This window comes from Cetorhinus maximus, unplaced genomic scaffold, assembly GCF_964194155.1.
Source record: "Cetorhinus maximus unplaced genomic scaffold, sCetMax3.hap1.1 HAP1_SCAFFOLD_455, whole genome shotgun sequence".
Lineage (NCBI taxonomy): Eukaryota > Metazoa > Chordata > Chondrichthyes > Lamniformes > Cetorhinidae > Cetorhinus > Cetorhinus maximus.
The window spans coordinates 149,008-174,870 of record NW_027596399.1 but is presented as its reverse complement, the minus strand read 5'-3'; the positions used below and the strand labels follow the sequence as shown (position 1 = coordinate 174,870).

The 25,863-nt window shown below is 41.9% G+C and overlaps 1 protein-coding gene across 4 annotated transcripts in view; it reads right to left on the bottom strand.

Moving 5' to 3' along the window:
* LOC144673727 (disco-interacting protein 2 homolog A-like) overlaps nucleotides 1–25,863 on the bottom strand; it is a 215,199-nt gene that overhangs the window by 105,231 nt on the left and 84,105 nt on the right. The gene's annotated exons all lie outside the window — the stretch shown is intronic.

The following is a 25,863-nucleotide window of genomic DNA, read 5'->3' as shown; positions in this document are numbered from 1 at the left end:
TCAGCACTTCTCTCCAATGTCTTATTAATCTACCACAACACGAGGGAGGCGGTGGTGTAGTGGCAATGTCACTGGACTAGCAAACATGGATTCAAATCCCTCCACAGCAGCTGTTGGAATTTAAATACAATAAATCAATCTAAAATATATAGTTAGTCTCAGTAATGGTGAAATTATCATTTGTCATAAAAGTGGTAGATTCTTAACTGTTCTCTGAAATGGCCTAGCAAGCAAGCAAGCCACTCAGTTCAAGAGCAAATAGGGATGGGCAAGAATTGTTGGCCTTCCCAGTGACACCCACCACTCATGAAAGAATAAATTCAAAAAATTTTTTTAATTTAAATTCTCTATCATGCTCATGCTCTCTAACAATTCATACTGTCCTTCACAAACTGCCCCAGTGGTATATTTCCCTTACCCTTCAAGTCTTGACCAGGTCTTTCTGCTGTCTTCTTCCATATAGATTTACTATATCTATATATACTATATCTCCTCTCCCTTTTCTTTGCAGCTGCAAACACTTCCCCTTTCTCACATACTTCCGAAATGCACTGTACTCTATCCCTATTTTTCTCCCAGTTGCACACGCCATCTGCTTTCAATGTGTAGCTGCTCTTGCTCAAATCAGTCACATGCATTCGCTCCCAAAACTCTCATTTGTATTCTCTCCAAACACTCTGCGAGAAGCTTTGCTCAAATTGCTCTCATGCATGACTTTCAAACTCTGTTCACAGCAGCACAATCAGCTTTGCAGCACAGTAACCATGAGACACGGTTTCCCAATCACACTTCCCCAGGGCAGTCCAGCGTAAACATTACAAGGACGAGTGTCCATTTGTCACTGTCCAAGGTTCGTCTCCTGTGGGAAAGCTCAACTATCTTGTACATGTTAACAAAGCTTAGCCAGCTTTTTGTTTCTTTAAGAATGACCATCAGATCCATGTTCAGAAAACATACCTGCCATAGGGTTGCTACTCAATTAAGGGACAATTCATGGAGGTGCTTCAAGTCCTTGTTGAGGAAATTCATCAGCACATTCTGTATGCTTGCGGAAGTACTGCACAAACGTAGTGATTTGATTCTGGCAAACATCATTGATTTATCTGAAGCACACTCAGAAAAAAGAACAGGACTGAGTTCTCCCAATTTATTTACTGCACAACAGATATATTGCCTGCCCAATGTTTGGCCATATATTTAATCTGGACAAGCAAGAGGGCCTGTCATGCTGCCCAAGTCAAGCCCATTCACGTGTCAATCGACCCGCAACTGTGCTCCAAGTAAAATGGAATTAAGGTTCCCAAAGATGGTGAAAGAAGCTGTGAAGGAGGAATCCATCATCAGTACTAGGTCTGTAAAGACCCAAGTAGAATTGTCACTTCAAGACTGCCAGGAAGGGCAACTTCTGAATTTCGAGAAATCTTGTCCAATAGTTTCAAACATTCTTTCCGCTATCCCAAAATGTAGTTGATGAAGCGGCAATGATTTTTTCAATCATGCCATCTAAGAGCGTGGAGGTTTGGGGGGTGGGGGGGGGGGTGGCGCACGGCAGATGAAATTGTATTAAGGAGTGCATGGGAACTACATAGAGGAAGGAAAAAATAAATGACATGTACTCCATTAATTGTGTTGAAATAACTAAGGACAAAGCCAAAGAGCTTACGAGACACCAAACACAACAACCCAACCACTGCGCAGTAGCAATCCAGAAAACCAACCCTACATAACTGAAGAAGCAGAAATGAATCTGAAAATTTTGTGCCCATATTGTATAGTGCTCTGGTCAGATCACACTGTTGCACACTGTGACCAGTTCTAAAAATCAAGACACAAGGGATACAAAAAAGCCAACGTGATCTCTAGTGTCTAAAGGATGGGGTTACCAGGAAAGATTGTAGAAATTTGGATTTGTCCCTCTGGAAGGGAAGAAATCCTGCACTCCGGATCCCATGACCTCGTGGGACATCCTGCCCCACGTGCCCAAAAGGTCTGCGGTTGAGAATTGGCCTGTTCAGTCACATGAATACCCATGGCAAAAACTCGCGGCCCTGAGTAGGCGTTATCCTTGAATTGAGAAACAGCCGACAACGTTGATGAGACCTTCAGAAATAGTACTGGGCACAAAAAAATCTGGTTCCTTTTATCAAGCAATGAACTGGGGTAAATTCAAGATCTTTCAGGGTCAATGAATGGGAACAGCCTGACTGGCCTTTCTTCTCCAACTTATCTTACACTCAAGCACAGTGTACAATATTGGTAGAGATTAAATATTTAGATTTAAGTGCATGGTCGACAACAGCTATTCCAATGCTGATGGCATGGTTCAGAATATTAGAAACATATCTTATTCAGTCATTTGGGGTTGCAAGAAACCCAGACAAGCAATATCCTGAGCATGACTGGATAACTGATTTTCTGAAACAAAAACAGGACAACTCAAGAATTCCCATGTTCTGAAGTGCAAATTAATGTCAGTGCTAGACTACAGTCAAATTTCGATTTTTCACATATGGTATGAAATATGTTGTGAAGGAAGCTGTCCTTTGCCTGATTGTCATTTGCCATCACTTTTGGGATTTACTAACATGCTTCAAACTCAAATCTTGTTGCAAGACAACAAAGTTAGTAAAATTGACAAATATGACTCAATTTCTTAAGGAAATTACCCTGGAAACAACTGTGTCATGGCAATTAAAACAAATTAAAAGTTGATTTCTGACCAGAAGGTTCGCCTAAGTTTTTTTTAAAAAAGTGGAAAGCGACAATGACAGACTGATGCCAATCACAAAATAATTCAGGAGATGTTTCAGCTTAGTGTGCAAGGAGGTCGTCATGTGGCTCACAGTAAGTTACAAAAAGCCCCTGGATGAGGACTTGAGTTAATTCTGTAACAGTGAACACAAGTCCCAAATGGTTATTGCCTTGTAGGAGCTGGAGTATTGAATAAAACAGTGATTTGGTAGATCAGAGCTTGAATATTGCTGAAAAAAAAGGGACACGTTAAGCTTTTCATCTTGCACTCATCAGGACACTTGCAAGAATACCAATACAAGGGGGAAAACACCAATTTATACTGTATGTGAAGAGAGTCTACCACAAACCTACCTTCACTGATCAATATATGCATTGGGATTCTTACAGTTCCACACACTATAAGATTGGTCTTAGCGGCAACCTTGTAAATAGGACCCGAGCCATTTGCTCACTATGCAAGCTTGATAGGACACATCAAAAGCATCCTGCAGGATAATGGCTACCCTGATCAGATCATTTTGCGCTGTATATCACGCAAACTCATGAATGGGCCTAAGGCCATCACTTTCGGCCCTAAAAAGCACCCAGTCTACCTCAGATTACCCTGGAAGGGCAAGGTATCTCAAAAATTTAAGCAACAATTGAACCTAGCTGTTTCACACTGCTACTATGCAGTAGCAACACAAGTGCTGTTCACCACTAACAGGATGCTGCCGTCAAGCCAAAAAGACGCCCTGCCTATCACAAATGAGTAATGTGGTGTATGAATTTCAGTGCCAGCGTGATGCTAGGTACATAGGCCGTATGTTCCAAAGGCTGGCGGGTTGTATCAAACAGCATGTCCCGGCCGCTGTTCGCAAGGGGCAGGGTACAAACTGTACCCAACCAGCCCGTACTTGCAAAACTCAAAAGTGTCCAACATTAGATGTGATTCCACAATTGGACAACATTTGCTAAATAATCCTGTGTGCTAAGAATTACACTGACAACCAACTTAAGATTGTCAGTCAGACTTTTAGTGTGGTACATTTGCGTGCACTGGAATCTACATATATCAATACACTGGGCCCTGTCCTTTGCAGACAAAAAGAACATGGACATAATTTGTTTAGCTGAAACAGGCACAATGCAAGTGACAGCCTTTCATTGACTCATTCCTTGGCCCAATTAGGGTCAAGCTGCCTGGGTTAAATTTCAACAATGCTTGGCAGTTAACTGTCAGTCAGCATCAGTGGTGCACTCCCCTTGGCAACGCCACTTGCCAACCTATCAGCACTATCTTCACAGAGTATAAATTGTTGCTTTCCCCCTTATATTGGCATTCTGGCAAGTGTCCTGATGAGTGCGAGACTAAAAGCTTAGACATGTCTATTTTTCAGCAAACCGGAGTGAAGGCAGAAGCTTCTGGAGAGGAAGAGAAATTGGCCAAAAGTTGTGGCTTTAGTCAAATGCAAAGACATAGGAAAGACAGAACTGGAGTATCACTAAAATGACATATGTCAAAGCTTTTCGTCTTGCAACTCATCAGGATATTCGCAAGAATGTCAAATGTAAAGGGAACAACAATTTATACTTCATGAGAAGAGAATGCTGATTGGCTGGCATGTGGACTCTGATTGATAGAGGCGCTGCCATGGAGATGACTGACAGTTAACTGGCAAGCTTTATTTAAATTTAAACCTGGCAGATTGACTGACTGGTCAAGGCATTGCCCTGGGGAATGAACCAGAGAATGACTGTCACTTATTTTGTGGCAAGTGAAATGTGTGTACATGTTCTTTCTGTCTATAAAGAACAGGGCCCTGCATACTAATATATGTAGCTTCTAGCACGCTTAAGTGTTCCACACTAAGTCTGACTGATTCAATTGGTATTCAGTACACTCAGGATTGTTTAGCAAATGTTATCAGAAACGTCTATTATCATCTGATATGTAGATGATATATTTGCTACATTTGAATCTGCAGCTGCATGTATGAGTTTCCTGCCTGTTTCAACTGAACAAAATAGGCGACCGCCATTCTCTGGCTCATTCCCCAGGGTCATGCCTTGACCAGAGTCAACCTGCCTGGTTTAAATTTAAACAAAGTTTGGCAGTTAACTGTCAGTCATCAGTTAACTGGTGCATTCTCCATGGCAACACCTCTACCAGAATCCACTTGCCAACCAATCAGCATTCTCATCTCATGAAGTATAAATTGTTGTTCCATTTACATTTGGTATTCTTGCGAATGCCATGATGAGTGCAAGATGAAAAGCTTTGAATGTCTTTTTTCAGCGATACACAGGAAAGAATTGGATTCATGACCTGCACGAGTTAATACAGAATTCAAAGGGCCGCAATTTCAGGATTGCGAGAAGAGCCCTGCACTAGATGGAACAAAACATCCAGATCTAGGAGGTAAATGCAAGCTGAGGCATTGGTGGGTCCAGTTTTAGGGCAGGCATGAGCCAAATAGAGTGATGGGGCAAATCTACAATTAACGATAGGACCAATGTTCTCACGGGCAGGTTAATTAAAGCTCTGAAAAATAACAGGGGTGGCAAGAGGAGATTAGAAGCGGAAATTTGGTGTATAGAAATTAAGGAGGCATGGAGTATGAAAAATGTTAAACATAACAGGAAAGTTTATAAGAAGAAACCAGGATGGAGAGGCAAAAAAGGGGAAAATCTTTCAAAGCAAGGAAATCCAAAGTAACATCGTGTGAAATGTGCAGAGAACAAAAACAAAACTGGGAAACTGGTGGAGTTCACTAAAATAGAAAAGTGACGACAAAATCAATAACAAATATAGTTGCAGCTGGGTCAGGATTGGATTGGGAGTTAAGTGTACTGGATATAAAAGCTTCAGGAAGTATAGGCATGAAAGAGGAATGTTAATGATATCAGAGGCTGTATTACAGGACTAGAAAGTCAGGATTTGAATAAATGTTTCCAATAGAATCTCCCTTTGGATTCAGCACCAGACTAGCAATGGATTTGCCTCATTACTGGGATATATGTAATCGGTCACAGTGAAAAGTAAAGACAGGATGAAATTTGCAGATTAATAAAGATATGCATTAATAACTATAACTGTAGGATATTTTAGCGACCCAACAGCAGACTGGGAAAAGGAAAATGTTTGAAAGGAGGCATAGTTATCTTGTCCATGTCCTCACATGTCCATCTGGTCTCATCCCCTCACGAGACTGCCTCCTCAGCCCTCACCACCTTGAGGCCACTTGCACAGATAAACACGTGCTCCCACACACACCGAGTTACCCTCCTTCCACAGTACAGCTCTTGTCCTGCAGTCTCTTTCTTCCCTTGCCCAAGGCCAATTCTCCCCTTTCCCCAAGCAAGCCCTAGACGTGCAGCCATTGAAAAGCCACCCACATATGGCTGATCTGGTAAGGAGAGGCCTGCTGTGAGTTCCCCTAAAAGTGATGTGGCGCTGTGAAGCCTGGCGCTGATGACTGCGAGCGCTGATCGAAGCAAAGTAGGCAAACAAACCTTGAAGTCTCAAGCAAAGCACAGTCTGCCAGGTGCACGTCGCTTATGTGCTTTTGTGAAACACATCGACGTGGGCAGATGATCCAGCGAGGGGGGGATAAGTCCGACGGACTGGCCTCATAATGATATGCTGATGTATTACAATGAGGTTCCCGACGTGTGATGGCAGAGAACATGGCCTGCCATAGGCGGGCTGAGCGGACGATCACAAACTGGCTTCACGCCATCATGAAACCAATCGCGCCATATTGTCCGCTCACGCCACCAAACACTTCCATTGCCGGCAGGCATGGAAAATCCCGGCCAATATGTCACTTCAAGCGCCAGGTTTGTTTATTTGGCAGTATTCACATCTCCGATTCACAGTGCTATCGGTTCAAGTCTTACTCTAGGAGTTACACAAAGTGTAGGCTGGCACTTCAATGCAATACAGTGCAGTGAGGTGATGTGCTGTACTTTCGGAGATCCCCTTTATCAGGCTAGAAATGAATCAAAACTCAGTCTGTTTAGGTAGACACAGAAGGTAGCATGGCACTATTTGAAGAGAAATGAGCTTTCTAATGACTGTACCATGACTTGTTCCTCAAACGCTACCAAGAAATTTATTGCAATTTTATGGTTTGTGCAACTTTGTGTGCCACACATAAGCAATGACTGCACTTCAAAAGAAATTTAATGGATATAGTGATTTGGGGTGCTTCGAGGACCTGAGGAGATGCTTCATTTCTATGCTGAACCGAACAATAAGGTGGCAATATTTGACCTGATTCCGAGTGCTGAAGGAAAGCAAATAGGTGGTTTACCACCAAGAAAAATATCTGGCTAAGAGGCCACAAGGTAAGTAGTGACTGGTTAAAACCCAAATTCTGGCTATGAAAGACAATGCAGCATCGAAGCCTCAGTGCAGTTGCAAACCATCTAACTGGTGAGCTTACTACTCTGGCCCTTTACTGAAGTAAACTTTCTTTATTCTTTCAGTAGTCCATCTAACAAAGTGACAATAAATGCAATGCACATGGCATTACTACAGTGAAAATTAAACCTGGTATTCTAAAAATCTAAAATAAAACTTGATGCTAGCCAACAAACTGTTCAATCAGTGCATCGCTGTATTAAGGATATTACTGACTGTCAACAATTCCTGTTCAAATAAAACAGCAACCCTGCCGGAAAAGTTGCCAAATTTAAGCGCTTAATTTTGACTGCTGAACGTCATCAGCATCCCTGGAGTTCTGCCCAGCGTTTCTTCTCTGCATCAACAGCAGAAACGGTGCTGAACCCAATAAAATAATTTCTTTCCGGCTGTACCAAGCACTCAGGTTAAAGGGACTAACGCAACATCATCAGCAATTTAAAGTGCCTCACTGCAGCAATGCAACTAACCAGCAAGGGCTCAACGTTGTGCCCAAAGGTTAATTCACTGTCGCACCGTGTACTGTGCATAGGGTCAAGAATTCATAGTTACAAGTCAGTCACCATCATTTCTACTTGCATGTTGTATATTATCGGCTGGTCCAAATGAAGGCCAGCCTAATCACATTTAGTCTACGTTCTCCTGCTGTTATTTTTCAATCTTGGACACATAGCATTGAAACATGCCTACAATTCAGCTAAACCTGGCATCAAGCATCCTTTGAAGAGATGGCAGATATGATAGATGAGGAAAATGATGTGGATGCAGTGTCCATGGACTTGTAGAACCTCTGTCATGTTACCACAAAGGGCACTGTTTAACATTAGGGATCATGCAATTAGGAGAAGGTAGCAAACTGAATTAAAAATTCTTGAGGGAGTGGCAGGTCGTGGATATTGGTGGCCCACAGGGCCCTGCTCTGAAACTGCTTTTCTTTACTGGTTACATCATTGATTTGGATATCGGGCTTGAGGGAGCGATGTAAATATATTAAAAAAGCCATTGTAAACGATCGAGGACCAAAGGAAGCAGAAAGGGGACACTGATAAAATGGTGGCGCAATGGAGTGGGTGATATGTGAGAGCAGGGAGATTTAAGAGTTCAGGTTCAAAAGGCATAGGTGATTGAAGGAAATGGAAATAAGGAGATTTGCTAAGTGTCGGTGCATGAAAGGACTGCTGTTCACGTGGTTAAATAACACCAATACAGGATGGCTGGGCCGACCAGCCTGTTTCCATGTTCGAATTCCGCTGCAATTCTATGATAATAACCAGCATCATCTTTGCCTTGAAAAGACAGCACTGCTAGACTTCCAAACTTGAAAGTATTCTCTGAAGTTGCTCTTTCCCCACCAAGTACTATCTCCTGCTCTGATTTATCACATTAGCAATAAAACATGGCAAGAGCTTTATATCATGAACATGCCGGCTGGCTATGTGCCAGCAAACAGATTAGGCTACTCCTCATTATTGTGCACACCCTCGGTCTTTGCAGACCAAGAAGATTAGAACTAAAAGAACCACAAGATGCCTTCATCAAAAGCTCCAGCAAGCGTTAAATACGCCTAATATTGCTTCCAAAAGAAATTCACTGTATCTCTTATACACAGGGTTTTGAAAGCACACCATGGAATCTGTACACACACTTTGCTGAATGGTAGGAAGGCGTGGCCTCATGCCCTTCATTGCTGCTTAATGTGTCATTTCTCAGCAGAGATCAAGCTCATTTAAATCCTGCGTAGTCTTACAGATCAAGAGCGTTCTTAAGGTACAGTGACATATAATGCTGACCTGAAGTGAACTGTGCCCAGATAAGCAACTATTAATTCTTCTAAACTGGGTTACCAGGGGAAAAAAAAGGAGGCTCCGTTTTGAGATTGGGATATGCAAAACCAGATGGAAATAATGAATAACTATTGAAAATTAAGGCTTGTTTGGGCCAGACTCACCTTTCTTCCTGACACCATGTGGAGAAACAGTCAGACCATATGTTAATATTTTCCACTCACCATCTGAATCTATTTATATTCCTCGTAAAGGCTTTCACATCGCTACTGTTCAAAGGCTCAGTATTCCAATTTAAAAATATCGGTGGTATATAAGTATAAATGTTGGAATGGTACCACAGAGTCCATAACACTCCTTGCGCTGAAATGCATCCTTGTTAGTAGATGCAAAACTGATGATTGCTATTCTGCTCTTTCCTGATTATAATAAAAGTCTTCTTATCCAAACTCCTCAATTGTTCCGTAGAGATGTTCCCTGATCTAATGACGAACGGTTTAATTGCCTGGCCCCAGCACAATCCCTTTGTACTGCAGCAAGTAAACATTACTTGAATAAATCTGATTCAAAAGCTAAGGCAAGCAGAATTCTGCATGTACACAAATGGTAAATGCAGAATAATTCTTCGGTTACTGTTTAGCAATTGCAAACTCAAAATCTTAAGAACATTTTAGTCCATCATTGTATGTTGTTACTAAAATTATTTCTGTCCCAAACACCCATAAATAACGATGGCACTTTGTTAAGGTGTAACTTGTTGCTGGTACCATGTCGCATCGTTATCAATATTCATAGAGAAACCACATTCAGTTCACTGTATTTACCACAGCAAGAATTAGTGCTTTCACTCATACTCTTAGGATGCCTGTAGCAAACAAAACAATGGAAAATCTGTGCGAGCATAGCACCATTATTCCCTTCAGGTTACAATATAATGTATAATAATTTGAACACTGGAAATTCTTCACAATAAACCAGTTCTACTTCAAACATAAACAAAGACGATTTGCTACAATGAATTGAACAAAGTAGTAATGCAAATCTAATAACTACTATGTCAGTTCTAACAGAACGTTCACTATAACATCAATGCTAGTACATTGTGAACGCCAGCGTCTGCCAATCTAGGGGTCAGCAAAGATCAAGAACTATTTGCTTCAGCAGAAAGAATATAACTTTTATACCACTTAGTGACAGAAGACTTGGAATTTGTATTTTTAAATTCTTCCTGAGAATGTTTCACAGATTTGTGCACTTCAACTGTTAAATTGGCTTAACTTCACATTAACTGTCCAGAAATTCGACCATGTAAGTGCCTAGTTCAATACTTCAGTTCTCAACACAAAGCTCTGCATCAAATACATGAAAGCCAGTACACTTCTAATCGCAAGTGGCTCGCTGCAGAATTCAAACACAATCAATTGCAAGAATGTTATTTGACAACATAATCTATTTTTAATTTAAAAAATGAAAGGTTAGATGCATATCATGTATAGTGCCATGGCCGGCAGCAAACAAATTGTGGCACAGGAATTTGCCAAAAGGTGTTAAGTGTGCAATAAAAACAAAGTAAGTCTGGCATCTGTGGAGAGAGCAAGAGTTAACATTTCAGGTTAAAGGCCTTTTGTCAGAACTCGGGGAAAAAAAGTAAGAGATTGAACAGGTTTAAAGAAAGTTTAAAGGCAGGGAAAGGGGAGAGAACAAAAAGGAAGGTCTGTAATAAGGTGGAAAGATTAAATGACGAAAGGGATGATAGTGTAAGGCAAGGAGGGGATGGTAATGGAACAAGAAACAAAAGATACATCAAGAAGAGGAGTAAATGGGAATAGCAGAATCATTGCTGGGAGCTGCTTCCAAATAACAGAGAAAGAGGTTATGATCCAAAATTGTTGGACTCAAAGTTGAATGCTGGGGCGCTGTAAATATCCAAATCCAAAGGTTAACCAAAAGTTCCTCAACTTTTTGTTGAGCTTCATTGGAACAGGGCAAGAGCCAATGGATAGAGAGATCAGGAGTGATTAAAATTACATACAACCAGAAGCAAGGTCATGCCTGCAAACTGAATGGAGAATGTTCCACAAAGCAGTCACCCAGTCAATGTCTGGTCTCCCCAATTTACAGGAGACCCCATCTTGAGCAGCACATACAGTATACTGAATTGAAAGTGCAAGTAAATCACTGTTTCACTTGGAGAATGTTTGTGACCCTGGATAATGGGAAGCGGGGGTTGTTAAAAAAGGTGTTGCACCCCCTGCACTTTCACAGGAAGGTGTCATGGGAGGGGGAAAGGATGATGCAGGGTAATTGAGGAGTGAACCATGGTGTTGCAAAGGGAATGGTTCATTTAGAGCCCATAGAATAAAAGGGACATTAGCAGCATGGATTCAAAATTGTCAGTGTGATAGGAAACAGAAAGTAGTTGTGAACTGTCCTTATTCAGACTGGAGGAAGGTATATCGTGGAATCCTCCAAGGGTTGGTGTTAGGACCCCTGCTTTTAGAACCTGCCTCTCACAGATTGGTCTCGTCAGCCATCAGCAGAAGTGCTCCATTGAATCCCACCCCCAAAGGAGTTGCACGTCCACCATCTTACGCAGATGGAAGGATGCTGATGATTAATGCCTCAACTTGGGTGTACAATGCGCAACTTCAAGATTTGCGCTGGGACAAAACTTGCAAGTATTGTGAACTGTAAAGAGGATAGTGATAACCAATTCTGTGTCAAGAGGACACAGACAGGTGAGTGTTTCAGCGGATAAGTGGCAGATGAAATTTAATGCAGAGCAGTGTTAAGTGATATTTTTGGTAGGAAGACGGAGGCAAGACAATACAAATGAAAGGAAACATCTTTAAAGGAGATGTCGGAGCAGAGGGCTCTGGTGGTATATGTGCACAATTCATTGAAGGTGGGAGGACAGGTTGAGAAAATGGTCAATAAAGTATAGGGGATTCCGGGCTTTATAAATTGGGGCATAGAGCACAGTAAAAAAGACGGTTTGATAAACCTGTATTAAAAAATTGGTTCGGACTCAGCTGGAGTATTGTAAACAGTTCTGGGCACCACGCTTTAGGCCTTAGGGAGGGCGCAGCAACGATTTACAAGAATGGTTCCAGGGATGAGGAACTTCAGTTATCTGTATAGATTGGAGAAGTTGGGTCTGTTTTCCTTGAAGAGGGAGTGAAGAGAAGAGGAGATATTATTTGAGGAGAAAAAATTGCAGGGCTACAAAGAAACAGCAGGGGAGCAGGACAAGGTGAGTTGTTCTTCCTAAGGGCAGGCGTGAGACAATAGGCTGAATGGCAACTCTCCGCACTGTCAACCATGGTGGAACAGAAGTCTTGGTTGAGGAGGAAACATGAGTATGGAAGGCGACATTGTCAGATGAGACACGATGGAGACAGAGAAACAGAGAATGAAAAAGATCTTACAGGAAGTGGGAAAAGGGAGAGCGTAGTCAAGTTGTTTGAGGGAGTCATTGGGCTTATTAGTGGATATTACCACATGGACTGCAGCGGTTCAAGGCGGCAGCTCACCACCACCTTCTCAAAGGCAACTAGGGATGGGCAATAAATGCTGGCCCAGTCAGCGAAGCCCACATCCTGTGAATGAACAAAAAAAATACTGGTTGACAACCTACCCCCGGAAATGGAGACAGAGAAGTCAAAGAAGGGATGAGTTGGCATGGACCACGTGAAGGTGAGGAAAGAGTAGAAATTAGAAGCAAAGTTGATGAAATTTTCCATCTCAGGATGAGAGCAGGAAACAACACCAATAGAGTCAATGTACCAGAAAAAGGAGTGAGGAAGGAAACCCAAGTAGGACTGAATTAATGAATGTTCCACATATACTACGAAAAGGTAGGCATGTTTCCAACAATACAGGTTTCCACAGAAACACCTTCTACTGATCCTTTTGCAACATCCTGGTCCACTCTTCAATTACCCCCAGTACCTTGCCCTCTTCCCATGGACCTTCCTGTGCACAGACAGGAGATGCAACACTTGCCCTTTTATCTCTTCCCTTCCCAACAACCAGGCCCCACTCTTCCAGGTGAAACTGTGATTTATTTGTACTTCATTTCTTTTAGCATACTGCGTTCACTCCTCACAATATGGTCTCCTCCACACTAGGGAGACCAAACGTGGATTGTGAGACCAGTTTGCAGTACACCTCCATTCAGTCTGCAAACTTCTGGTTGCCTGTCCTTCAGACTCTTGCATTGTTGCAGTGAAGCTCAACATAAGCTTAAGGTACAGCACCTCATCTTTCGACTGGACAGTGAACAGTCTTTCTGGCCTTGACACCCACTCAACAACTTCAGATCATAACCTCTATCTCCATTTTTCCCCAGAGAGCAGCTATTGTTGATGATTCTGCTATTCCCATTTACACCTACTCTAGACCCATCCTTTATTCCTCTTTAAAAGCAAAATACTATGGATGCTGGAAATCCAGAACAAAAACAAAAATACCTGGAAAAACTCAGCAGGTCTGACAGCATCTGCGGAGAGGAACACAGTTAACGTTTTGAGTCCGAATGACTCTCCATCAGAACTAAGGAAAAATAGAAAAGAGGTGAAATATAAGCTGGTTTAAGGGAGAGGGTGGGACAGGTAGAGCTGGATAGAGGGCCAGTGATAGGTGGAGATTGCCAAAAGATGTCATAGGCAAAAGGACAAAGAGGCGTTGACGGTGGTGATGTTAGCTAAGAAATGTGCTAATAGTGACATTAAGGGTAGAAAGCAGGACGAGCAAGGGACAGATAGCCCTAGTGGGGGTGGGGTGGGGAATTGATTCCCCCCCCCCCCCCCCCCCCACTAGGGCTACCTGTCCCTTGCTCGTCCTGCTTCTTCACCTATCACTGGCCCTCTATCCAGCTCTACCTGTCCCACCCCACCCCCCCTTAAACCAGCTTATATTTCACCTCTTTTCTATTTTTCCTTACTTCTGATGGAGAGTCATACGGACTCAAAACGTTATCTGCGGGTATTCCTCTCCGCAGATGCTGCCAGGCCTGCTGAGTTTTTCCAGGTATTTTTGTTTTTGTTCTTTATTTCTTTTTCCTTTCTCCTTACACCATCATCCCATGTCACTTAATCTCATGCTTTCCACCTTATCACAAACCTTCCGTATAGTTCTCTCCCTACCTCTTTCCCTGCCTCTGTAGTTGCTTATGACCACTCACATTTATAAGTTCTTCCAGTTCTAATGAAGATTGTTACTGAAATGCTATTTCTCTCTCTGCAGATGTTCCATGACGTGCCAAGTACTTCCAGTATTTTCCGTTTTTATTTCAAATTTGCAGTATTTTATTTTAGCATCAGTGTTAAGTATGCAATTGTCAGTTGACAATAGGCGACAATCTATGCACTCAACAGATGTCAAAATGCTGAGCAAAGATAGGCCATTTCTTTAGACAATAACAGGAACAATTTTGGGGTTATAAAACAGTAAATAAAAGTTTCTATTTCTATGGTGCAGTCAGATTCTTGGTTGTTACAGTCATTTATGTCATTAGAGACTGTCTGTACTTTGGCATTGTCAGCTGTGGGAAAGGTCAAGAAGCAGCAAGTCGACTTGGTTTCATTAGGGGAAACATTACATTCTTATGAAGGTGGTCCATTGTGAGTCAGAAGCAGGGACTCGGTAATAGCTGAAATGTCTGAAAATCACATTACAAAGCAGTCTGTTCAACTACCAGCATTCCTCCATGATCTCATCTAGATATGCAAACCTCACATAAAATCATCGGCATTACACAGCACCCTCAAGGAATCTGTACAATGTCATCTTCAAAGACTGCTTTGAAGACTTTCCTTTCAGTAATGATTTGGATATTTCACACCATCTCTCAGCTCTATCCATCAGTCTTCTCTTAATTGTTTGCTAAGGGTCATTTTAGACAAAACCTTAAACCTAACCAGGGGGAATGAAATACTTCTGCCTAATTCACATGAGTGCACCATACATTGATGATAGGAGATGGAGCTTCATGCAATGAGCAGGAAAATATTATAAACACGTCTTTACAGCAAACCAAACCACGTTGACACAAATTGTCCTGCTGGTGAAAGTTTCGGCATTTTAGGCTTGACAATCGAAGTACATTGAGGTTAGCTTGTTACAAGTTGGATAAAAGATTGAAATCAAGTGATCAGTTAGCAACCTCAGAAAATATAAACACTTGGTGTGCATTTCTTAACTTCACAACAGAACTTCAGGCCAGAATTGGTTATGTCATTACTCCCCAACATCACAAAGCTACCAAAAACACTGCTAACACCCAGAAATGCATTTAAATATCTAATACAGTAATGCCATAATATCCTGTTATATATCAGCAGGCTCTCAATGTAAGTAAGCACCACAAGTAGCCAAAGTGCAAATACTTGCACTGCAAATCTTAGTCAATACCCAGTGTAAATATCCAAACACATGTAGCAGAAATATAACATGCATGCCTCATAAATAGCAAATACATTCGATGCAAACCTCAGAACATAGATACAATATAATCATCAAGTGCTTTTGATGTATTACTCTGCAGGAGACAGACACAGGCAACAATGACCTTCTGATAGATGTGCACACAGATAGGTGGCAATTATTCAGTAACAGAAGCACACAGCAAATATTTGGAACATATGGACACACACATTCACAGTTACACAGGAAGTACCCAATAATTTTAAGTTTCGGGCTTCAACTTCAGAGTTATATTGCTTACTTTAGAAGGTTGAATCCAGGAGAAAAATTAATAAAATATATATAATGTGGTGGGTGAAGGAAAAGGTCTGGCCACCCAAATGGTTACTTCTGCTTTTCGAGGTGACATAGGGAGTAAAGAAAATGTTGCAAAAAGAACTGTATATGTACTTACAGTCTCTTGCGACAATTAAACATTTTTAATAAATAATTCCAACTTGATTTTTTTTGAGGGCTACTAAAACAGTTTTATAGAAATTAAGAATTTGGAAAATCTCACAGATGAAAGAGTCAGTTTAAAAACAATCAATAAAAATCTTTGCCATCTGTCTTGCTCTTATGGGAGGGGTTTTCTATTGTGTTCATAAATGAAAATGTAAAGTGTTAAAGTAAAAGGAAACTGGATTCCATTCATGAAAAAGTGAACATGAATAAGGCTTCCATTAAAAAACAGAAGTTGATTCATTTTAAAAAGGTAACCAAAGCAAAAATACAGTTCGACACCATGTTTCTATGGTTTGCCGCTTATTTTTAAAATAGTTATGTCTGCCAAAAATCTTGGGTACATGAAGCAGTGCAAAATGTAACAAAACACCACATTCTGCTAACCATTTGTTTACTGAATCTCATTTTTTTGCACCTCCTCCGGTGCCTCTATGTCTTTTTAATATTATGGAGACCAGAACTGTTCAATGACATTTTAAACCGATGAGGCAATTTGAAACATGCAGCATATTTGGCTATGCTGTTCAGCAAAAGACGTTTGAAAACAGTGAAACCATGTCAAACACGGATGACACCAAATTCCGGTTATGTTGAAGTCGTCAAATAACCCTGCTGGCAGAATAGCAAATCCCATCGACTGATGCCCGTGATAAATTGAAATTCCACACCGGTGACTCCAGATTGGTAGAACTTGTCTAAGCTCGTCATGTGACCACGCCGGCCAGAATGGAGCTGCACCAAGGGTGCAAAATTATGGTGTGCTGGGCAAGCCATCATTTGACGTCATGATTTTCTTCTGAAAGGACACGCAAAACCTGCGAGTATGGCTAAACATGCGAGAAAAGTTAAAAATATTGTCGACCGGAGAGAAGGTGAAGTTGATACACCAAGTGGAAAACCGTGGCACGAAGCAGAAAGGGGACATTGTGAAGGAGTGGGAGATTTCGCCATCAAGTTTGTCCACCGTTATGAAACACAAGGTGAACATACAGGAACAGTTCAACAAGCAGGCAATCACTCCAGCAAGGAGGACGACGAGAACGGCTGTCTATCTCGACATGGAAGCAGCTCTGCTAATGTGGTTCAAGGCAGGCCGCATAGACAACGTTCCCATCTCCAGTCCAATCCTGCAGGAAAGGGGAACCGTCCCAGCAAAGCAGCTGGGCCACATGAAGTTCACCTGCAGCAATGAATGGCTGGACCGATTCAAGACAAGGCACAACATCGTTTTCCACACGGCAGCAATGACAGATGATTGGCTCCAAAATGGTCTCACCCAAGTCTTGAACGAGTATGCACCAAGAGACATTTTTAACACGGATGAAATTGGACTATTTTACTGTCTCTTGCCAGGCCGCTCTTTGATGTCTAAAGGTGAAACATGTATTGGTGGAAAGTGGAGCAAGGAACGTGTCCCTGCTACGGTCTGTGTCAACATGCATGGTACCGAAAAGCTGCCATTTTTTGTGATGGGAAACTTCAAAAAGCCACATTACTTCACCAATGTCACTAACAAAGCCACCTGAATGACCTCTCGTATTTTTGAGGCATGGATCAGGAAAGTGGACAAAATGCATCAACAAAAGAAAAGGAAGATTATCATCATTACAGACAACTGCTCTGCACACCCTGACATCACTGTTCTGAAGAGCATCAAGCTGATGCTCTTGCTTCCCAAAACCATGGCCAACTTCAACCAATGGGGTCGGAGGCAGGATTAGGAACTGGAAAGCCCACTACCAATGGCAGCTGATCTTTAAGGTTATTGAGGCCATCAATAAGGGGGAGTTCAATCAACTGTACTAGAGGCTGTACTTACGATGAAAAAGATAGGGCAGATGGTAACGGAAGCCACAATCACCAACTGCTTCCACCATGCTGGGTTCAAACAGGTTACGGCTGCACAAGGTTTCGAGAACGATAAGGAGCAGGGTGAGGCCAATGAACCTGATGACAAGGTACTTTTCGCTCACCTGCAGGAGCCCAGCATGGGAATTCCAGCAGAGGCAAAAACAGAAATTTACGCGGAGGTGGGCAATGCCGTAGAATGCATGATGGAACTGACAGATAATGCCATCGTAGATGCAGTATGTTCTTCAACCGAGGAGACAGAGGACACCGAAGAGTCCAATGGCTGCTCGCCCACTTGTTTCCCCAGCTGATGCCACAAGGGCCATAGAGGCGCTCTGGGATTTCTGCAACACGAAAACACTGACTGCACTGAAGACATGGGGGACTGTGTCACACACGTCCACAGACAACGTGTTAAACAGAGAAAGATTACGGAGATTGCCCGGAGCTAACTCCCGGCATCTATCGATGCAAAACTCGGCCTTTTCCAAGGTCAGGCCATTGTAAGGTGTGAACAACTTGAATAAGACTTTGTCACTGCTTTACTGTGTTTTCATTTGAATCTGTTGTTTTTGACATAGACCATGTTTGGAGGCACATCAGGTTCCATAGAGATGCACCCATATGGGATTGGGGCCCCCTTACCGAGTACAAAGCTCCATTTAACACGAATTTGTGGGCGGATCCCATGGGATTCAACTCAGCAGGGTTTTACTGTAATTCCATCCTTTGGATTTTTTTTTATATGCACAAAAACAATACTGGTGGTGAAGTGGCTGTATCGTGAAGGTTTGGGCCATGTCATTGAGGTAAAACTTTGGGATATTTTGTGAAGCAGTACTAGCCCCTGTGGAGCTCTGAACATTTGTTAGCTGTGGAGAACTAGTGGTCACCATTCATGAAGCATTACATAAAAGAGGGAAGTTGCTGAAAGATAATTCTGTAAGAAAGAACGCAAGAGTGCAAGAGCAGCTTGTTTCTTCTCAGGCTCATTGTAGCTGCATTCAATTACCAAATAATCAAACATCACAATAATTAGTTGCAAAAATGATAAATCTGGTACCAGCCTTCACTGTCGGTAATGCTACAATTGCAACTGTGGATATCAGTGTGGTCTAAATGGTTCCCACCAGCCACATGTGGTTAATTAACAACATGGCTGATTGCATTTCTGGTTAGTAGATAAAATTGAGTGAGACACGGTCGCTGAGCGTGAGATCTCAATACTCAAATGGCACAGCATACATGTGGACTTCAACCTCTTTTTGTGAATTTGTTGGTAAAATGCTGAGACAAAAAGCAGAGCGTACCTTTGTTTTTGATTATGTACTTGACTTCCTTGGCTACTGCTTATTGGTTACCTGCCAAAATGGTGCAAAACTTGGGTGCAAACATCCGACTTCAGCAACACAAACTCTGGCAGCATTTTGTGAGGCTGTCGTCCTGGTCAACTTGATCAATCTGAATAAACCTTTCCAGGCTAGAAGAACACAAGCCCAATTGTTAATGAGCAGCTTCAACATAGAACGTCAAGACCATGGTACAGCTCGTGCAGTTCAACATTCCCTGCAAACACCCTGATAAAATCAAAGCATCACTCAAGCTATAGATAAAAACCTGGAAACTGCACCAAGGTGTGCTGTGTCTTACACATTCATGCTGGAACTCAGAAATTTGGTGATGCAGAATATTTTCAAAGTTTCACTGAATGGCAGTGCACGTCTGTTAAATATACATAAAGGTGCATTTACCAGTATTGTGTGTAAGGTGTTTTCCCCTGCAATAATGCATATGGCTTAAATGGTGCCAGTGTCGCCACACCTGTGGCTAGTCAGCAATTTCTATTGGACCAACACTGCTGTAGATCTGGAAATGAATAGTAAATGAGCCCCATGCTGCTGAGGACTAACAGGAATCAGTTTGAAGGAAAAACCACGGAGGAGGGCAGATTGATGCTAAGAAGGTCAGTGGTTCTCAAACCTTTTTCCGCTTAAGGGCCCCTTTTCAAGTGGATTAAGAATTACGGACCCCCATCCAAATTATAATAGTATATGATACTCATAATATGAAAACGCTGCACATAAAAAAGTGTTTTAATAATTCTTTGAAGAAAACTGGTATTTGCTTATGGATATCAGTGAGATGGCTCTGCATCTCACTGCAGACCTATCCTTGGCAAGAGCATAGAGGTAACAGCAGCTCAGGAAGAAGATATTGGAGAAAATGCTAGGAAAGCCCAAAGGGAGCACTAGAAGTCCAGAGGGAGTGCAGGAGTAGAGGGGCAAGGGGAACTGAGCACAACTCTGGCTGCTGTTCACTCTCTCACTCCTGACCACAACAACTTGGCAATCGCCCAAGTCGCTTACTCACAAGGTCAGCTCTGAGTCACAGGCCCCTGGAATGTATCTGAATACGTCCAAGAGATCTGTGGACCCCATTTTGAGAACCACTGGCGCAGGTTACAAAAGAATATTGGCAGGATCTATAATAGTTGGAGCCACCATCTTCTTGGTCAGAGATGAGCGGGTGGGTGACACAACGAAACTTGGAAAAAAAAAGACAAGCAGAGAAAATGAAGTTTTTTTTTGAGAGAATGGACTCAGATGGAAATAGTATGCTCTGTCCATGGATGAAGCTGCCTCAGCTAATTGAAAAACAACGAACGTGAAATGTGGGCTTCAAGTTGCTCAGACTGGAGTGAACAGTAGCAAAAGCTGTCGGTTAGCTGAGGAACAACGGACTACACCAAAGAAGTCTTGTTCTCTTGACTGTTGAGTGGTGCTGGAAGTGAGTCAGGAAAACCTCAGCCACTCAACAATTTGAGCTCAATCCCATGTTCGGCAAACATGTCCCCATTACTAAACATGTATTACTCCTTTCGCCAGTTTATTAAATCTTACTGTAATGAAAACAAGCACTTTTACATAAAGCCATTTACCAAATGGTTTGATTTCGCCAACAGGGCTCCACATACAATTTTTGACCTCTGACATACTATTTTGAAACAAAGAGAAACTGGAACTGAAACAAATTGAACAGGACAATACAATGGTCCAGAAGTAGCACAAGGACCCCAAAGCAGGCCAAATTGCATCTGCAGAAGCATAATGACCCAAGATATGGTTGGGTAACAGTAAGATGGCTCCTGGCATGAGGCACAACAAGACAAAATATTTATTGTTGAAGTGAGAGAAAGATGCTCATTTACGCAAACAATTCCATAGCTTTAAAGATAAATTACTTTATCCATATTAAAAGGAGTCATACAATTACAGCCAGAAGGTCATACAATCATTTGGCTTGTTAAATCTGAACTGGTGGGTTTTTTTTTGCCATAAAGGCCATCTAATCTAATCCCACTCTCTTTCTCGCTGCCTACAACCTTTAACATTCTTTCTCAAGCAGCTACCCAATTCCCTTTGAAAATTATTTACAGATTCTACTTCCAGCAGAAAATTGCACACTACACTTATCCTCTAATTTTGTTTAAACTTAAGATTCCTTTTGTGATCTCAAATTTGTGCTCCCTCATTATTTGATAGGCCAGTAGAAACAGTTCATCACAATTTTCCATGGTCTTCAAGCTGATGACACACAGTTCTACACAGTTCTCTAGCCCTCCACAACCTTGCCAATCAGGCTGCTTGTCAAACTTCCCCATCTTCAATGAGTAATTTCCTCCAATTAAACACTGGGAAGATCAAAATCATCCTCAGGACCCACCAGGAGATCAACACCTTTGCAAAGCAGTGCTAAAAACCCTCCACAGCCTTGCCTCTTCCCATGTCACCTCCCCAACCTGTTCTTTGGACTCTAGACTTGTGCATGCATGCCCGCCCCAGTGCTGGTAGCCATGTCTTCAGTCACTCAAGCCTTCAACTCCATAAATCCCTCCAAGCTTGCAGCAAACTTGAAGTCATCCTTTTCTAATATCTCCAGCTTTGGTTTGCTATTCATTTTTCCCTTATGCCTCCACAAACCACTGTGGATATTTTCCCACATGATGAGCTAGATTTTATGGTCAGCGATGAACCAACAAAGCTCACCACTGACCTCAAAAAATGCTGCCCACAAAGAACCAACAAATCTATGCTGCAGGCTTCCCCTTCCCCAACATCAGTTTAAACAGTAGGGAATCGCCAAGAGTGCAGCAGCAATGTCAGAAAGCAGCGTAAGCAGCCAATCGCAATGAAGTATTCTTGCAGACAGCATTAAAAGCACTTCATCCGTAACTTTTTATTTTCAATTTTCATGGAAAAAAAAATTATGACTGGATTTAAATAGAAGCCAAAATATCAATATAAAAATATTTTAAAAACTCCTTAAAAAAAATTTTTTTTAATGGGGAATTATAATGGAGAAATTTAGCATTCCACAAACATAAAACTAATTTCGTAGGGATGTTGAGGGTGTCCAGCACTAATTATGAAGTTAATACACCATTAAAAACAGTTACACTTTGTTGAATGAGTGTGTAAGTTTTGCAAAGGTTTTTACAGTGAGGCTAATAGCATGGAAGTGGAAGTTTTCCTGACTTACTGGGTTACTTCGGACTTCACTCTGGGAGGGGGGCGGGGGTAGTGGGAGTGGGGCTCAACAGCACACCCTCCTGGAAGAGTGTGAAAATCATTGATAGCTACTTAGGATTTCTAAGCTATTCTGCGCATATGCCAAACCCCAAAGTTGAAAAATGGACTAACTGGGTGTTGCGATCATCATCTTAGTCCTCTATCAGATAATCCCTTAAACTTCTCCGCTCAAATTAAAAATGCCCCCAATCCCGTTAGTCACCCTTCATAACTGTAACCTCTCATTATCAGTGCAACTTATACATTGCTTTGATATTGCTCCTAAAAAGGTCCCCAAAAGCAAGAAACAACAGCATCTTAACGAATATCTTATGCAAGTTCAGCAATGTTTCATTCCCTGTGTTTTTTTTCTAGGTACAATTTCAAGGTTTTTATTTGCCTTTATACAGCCTTACCTCTCTTTATTGATCCATTATCTGCAAACCATGGCCTATCTATGTCATCCTTCCCACAGATGCTGTCAGACCTGCTGAGTTTTTCCAGCAATTTTTGTTTTTATGTCATTTAAAACCTTAGCATTCAAAATTTATTTTCTCTGCTTATTCTTGCTTGCAAAAACACTTCACACGTTTGTGATCTCTGCCCATTCTGCTATCCTATCATCCTCCACAATTCTCATCACAAATCAGCACACACCAATTTGGGGGCCAGCAGTAACGTTCAATACACTGCCTTCGACTTGCAAATCCGATAAGTAAAAATAGCCCAAATGCAGGACTCTACAGAAAACCACAAATCTTTCCAACATAAGAAACCTGCCCTAACTGCTACCTTTTGCCTTTCTACACTCCAACCATCTCTTTATTCATGTATCAACATCCATTTAATTACATGTGCCATAATTTTAAATTGAAATAATTATCTATAATATCCACTGCATTTCTTTCAATTATTCTCTCAAGCATAATCAAAAAATGTGTACTGACTGAATCATGTTGCTCCCAAGTATTTAGTAATTCAATCCCACATTACAATTTAATCCCATATTACAGCCTTCAGCAGTTTACCAACAACTGAAGCAAGATTAACCGGCCTATAAATTATCTCAGCTTGACAATGACAACTTTCATTTCTATATTTAATGTAAAAAAAATCCCGAAACAGTTCACAGATAAACATATTGGAAGCAGAGAGCATTCAAGGAAAGGAGAGCCAGGCAGTGCTGACAAGCAGGATGAGAAAACTATGATCGTCAATATATTGGTTTGGACAGAATATCATTACCAAAGCACTGTAATCTTTATCCTAATGCAAGTCCCCATGGGATCGCTACGTTTTTATGATGAATGCTTTCCATAGAGAATTTGAAGAATTGGCAAACGAATTCTTCACTCGGGCAAAGATTGCATCACAGTGTCTCCACATATAACATTTGTCCCACGTGACCTCCTGGACTGGTTTCGATCACCTGACGGGGTCAGACAGGGACTTTGAGCATTTTTTCCCCCCTCTTATGGGCCCTGGTTTTCTTTGCCTTTCCTAGGTTACGCGGTTTGGGCAGGGGGTGGTAGAATGGAGATGGTAAGGAAGTGATGCTGCAGGCATCATTATGTGGCACAAACCTGATTGGGCAGCTGGTCCTTTCTTGTAAAGTTTCATAAAGACAATATTTATTTAATTTGGCTGGTACCCCAACAAAGCAAACTGAGCCATCCAATGAAGGCTCAATTATATGGCAAACCATTAGCAAAATGTGTAGTCCACGTCCAAAGAAGGTGTCAGCATTTTTCACCCCCCACCACCACAACAAGTCCAGAAACAGTTCTTCCTTGGCAGTTTGGAAACACTAGGATTATGGTAATCCCCAGATTTTCTGAACAGTGTTCAGTATATAGGAAACAATTCAAACGTAGAGAGGAACAAATCAAAAATCACATAGAAAATTTTCTACCCAGGAAAGAGACACTCAGCTCATTGATGCTGGTTGTGCAGCCTTCTGAAAGGAGATTTCGTGGTAACCGTGCTACAAAAATCATCCATCTTTCCACAATATAGATCCTATTGTCCTTCAAAGTCCTGATGTAATGGTTGCACCTCCCCACCCATTCACAGAGATGATTTAAGGTTTGACAAAAGCGCGACAAGAACCCACATAAGGTCTCTTCTGTTTATTTCCCGTATTACCATTGTACTGTTGGTCCACACATTAACTTGCTATTCAAATCAAGTCTATTTTTGTCAACTGAATCAACACCAGCAGAAATATAAAGCCCCATTATATTTATACCCTCACGTCAGAACGAAAACATTGTGAAGTAGACACAACAATTGGTATTTATATAGCATCTTTCATGTGGCAAAGAAGCTCAAGGCTCTTCACATGGACGCAATTAAAGGCAGAATAGGATACCCAGGCAAAGGTGGAGATACTAGACTAAAAACTTGGGCAAACAGAAAAGTTTTAAGGACCGTCATAAAGAAGGTAGAGGGTTTTAGTGAGCATTGTGACAGCGTAAGTGTGCCACAGGGAAGATGCTTGAGAGGGCATAGTTGGAAGAATGCAGAGATCTTAGCGGGTTGCACAGATAGGGTGGGATGAGACCCTGGAGCGATCTGAATGTCAAGATGCGAATTTTAAAAATGCGTGTGTTTGATGGACCAGCAAGCACAGCAGTGATGGATGAAGTAAAGTTTACAGAGGGTGAAAGATGGGGAGTTGACCAGGAGACCACTGAAATAGTCAAGCCTGGAGGTAAAAAAAAAGCACCGATGAGGGTTTAAAAAGTAAATGGGGTGAAGTAGGGGTGCAGGCAAGAGGTATCACGGAGGTGGAATTAGGCAGTGTTTACGATGGACAGGATGAGAGACTGGGCCTCAGCTCAGGTAAAAACAGGGTACAGAGACTGGGAACTGCCTGGTTCAGTCTGAGGTAGTGGCCAGGGAAGGGACAGAATTGGTGGTTAGGGAATGGAGTTTGTAGCATAGACTGAAGACAATGACTTTGGTCTTCCCAAAGCTTAATTATAAGAAATTCCAACACACATTGTCAGACAAAGAAATCTGACAATACAGAGGTTGTGAAAGGGTCAGGAGAGACGATGGAGAATTACAGTTAGATGCCGTTGGCGTACATATGGAACCCAACATCATTTCTTCGAATGGTGTTGCCTCGGGGCAGCAGGGAGATGAGAAATAGGGAGGGGCCAAGGATAGAGCCCTGCGGGTCTCTGGGGCAACGGTGTGGGGGTGGAAAAAGAAGCCATCGCAGGAGATTCTCTGGCTACAAGTGGATAGGTAAGATAGGTGAGGCAATTCCACTAAACTGGGCAACAAAGGAGGCACTGAAGGAGGATTTTGTGGTTAGCTGTGTCAGAGAATGCAGAAAGATGGAGAAGAATAAGGAGGGAAAGTACACCACAGTCAGTCAACATTACTTAAGGCCATTGTTGCCAAGTGGTGGGAAACCCAATTGGACAGATTCAAACATGAGAGTTGCTGGAAAGGTGGGTATGAGTTTGGGAAGCGACGAGTTCAAGGATGGTGGAAAGGAAAGACAGGTTGGAGATGGGCAGTAGTTCAAAAAAGGCAGAGGAAAGATGGTGGGTTT